Source organism: Rhincodon typus, chromosome 35, assembly GCF_021869965.1.
Source record: "Rhincodon typus isolate 14 chromosome 35, sRhiTyp1.1, whole genome shotgun sequence".
In the NCBI taxonomy this organism is placed as follows: domain Eukaryota; kingdom Metazoa; phylum Chordata; class Chondrichthyes; order Orectolobiformes; family Rhincodontidae; genus Rhincodon; species Rhincodon typus.
The window spans coordinates 3,823,956-3,825,975 of record NC_063366.1 but is presented as its reverse complement, the minus strand read 5'-3'; the positions used below and the strand labels follow the sequence as shown (position 1 = coordinate 3,825,975).

Here is a 2,020-nt window from a genome sequence, read left to right as displayed (position 1 = left end):
CTGCTCCTTCACTCACCATCTCCTCACTTGGTTTTCAGTCCCTATAGGAAATGAACCAGCTCTGGAAGAGGAAGAAGAGAGAATGGGCAGAGTGGGTGGGCTCTCTGATTGACGTCTCTCACAGCCAATCCAAATATTTCTGCAGCAACATGAGTTTCCTGAAGCTTGGGAAACCACCAGGTTGGGAGGAGGGGGAATCTAGAACAAAGGTCAAGTTTTAAATTCAGGAGAATCCCATTTAAGACTGAGATGAGGAGGAATTTCTTCTCTCAGCAGGTTCCTGATCTTTGAAATTCTCTTCCCCAGAAATCAGCAGTGGCTTGGTCAGCAAATACATTAAAAGTTGAGTTAGAGATGTGAACTACAAGGGAGTCAATGATTATGTGGGGCAGGCAGAAGATGAAGTTAAGGCCACAATCAGTTGAACCATAATTTTATTGAGTGATGGGAGCAGGCTAGATATGTCAAATAGCCTCCTGCTGCTCATATTTCTTCTGATCCATCTCTCCTTTTTTCTGCCTCTATCACTCTTCCTTTACCCGCTTCCAATCATTCTCTATCTCCCCATCTCTCTCCTTGTGACACAGGGATATGCAAAGGACAAACATCTCCAGTAACAGGCAATAAACTGAGCTAAACTGCCCACAATCAACAAATTGGAGCAAAGCTCTGCCATCACAGTTGACAAAAAGTTCATGTTTTCAGGCAAAAATAGTGATCCGACAAATGGGCCATCAAACCTGCCTCCTCCTGAGGTGTTCTATGGACTTATGTCTGATCCTCCACATAGAGGAATAACAGACTGGCACTCACTGTGGAAGAGTCTTTAACTGAGGAGTCAGCCCTTTCAGCAAAGGAGGAGAGGGAGTTGGAAGAAATCATGTTTCCTTTTCCTGTTTTACAGAAGGATTGCACCCTTACTACACAAGAGAACACACAGAGGATACACACTGCAGACAGACCCTGAACATCACCCAAGGAACAATTGCATAACTGTGGGAAGACATTCAGCCCCTTCACAGCATTGCCCAACACAGAGAAGGTTGGGCAGTGAAACTATCATCTGGAAATCAGTCAAATCAGGGGAGCTTTGAGATATCATCAGATCTGAAACTGGTCAGTGGTGTGGAGCCTTCCATCAGAACCAACCTTTCTGAAGGTTCAACTTGGGTGATCGGTCATGGTGAGGCTTGGAAGAAGTGTGAGTGGCTCCAAGTGTGGTGACAGCTTCAATCATTCATCGAGCCTTATGAACTACTAACTAATTGCTACAGAGGAGAGGCTGTTTTTGAATGTGAGGTGTGTGAGGAGGGTTCCACTGACTCATTAGATCTCCTAACACACAAGGTGCATCTTTGGTAGAACCAGCAACATGGGTGCAGCTGCATGGAAGAGAATTCTAAGTGTGGAATGTGTGACTGAGCCTTCAGAGGGTCTCCAATACTCAGGAATGATGAACAATTACACTGTTCAAATGTAAAATGCATAGCAAGGAGTTTGCACAATTTTTAGTCCTGCTGAATCATTGGTCCAATCGTACAGGCAAGAAAGTATTCACGAGAGATGTGCAACAAATCATTCTCACAGTGAGAAAACTTCTGCGCCCACCAACACAGGAGAAACTATTCGTGACAAATCATTGTCATGGTAAGCAGATCTCCATAAACAATAATGGATTCACACATGAAAAAGCATTCCAAGGTGGAAAGTGTATGATAAACTATTTTCTTAATTGCACTTTTGCCAACACCAACACACTCACACAGGGGAGAAACCATTCAGGTCTGAGGAACGTGATTAGGATTTCACATTGTCAGCCTGTCTCCTGATCCTGCAATGCACTTACAGGGGAGTGAATTCTGTGATCAAGCCTTGACACTGTTGTCAGACCACCTGGAACATGAGCGAACCCACAAGGAAGACAAATTTCTAGAGTGATATCTGTCAAGATTGTTTCACTTCCTCCTGTTCTCTCACCAGACATCAACGTCCCCACAAGGACATGGAACCGGATCACCTG

The 2,020-nt window shown here is 44.4% G+C and overlaps 1 protein-coding gene across 3 annotated transcripts in view; it reads right to left on the bottom strand.

The window, feature by feature from the left end:
• LOC109934443 (zinc finger protein 271-like) overlaps positions 1-56 on the bottom strand; it is a 23,348-nt gene extending 23,292 nt beyond the window's left edge. For all 3 annotated transcript variants that reach the window (XR_007265589.1, XR_007265588.1, XR_007265590.1), the window contains exon 1: positions 17-56. The gene's annotated coding sequence lies outside the window, so the exon portion shown is untranslated. The remainder of the gene's footprint in view (positions 1-16) is intronic.
• Positions 57-2,020: the final 1,964 nt, after the last annotated feature.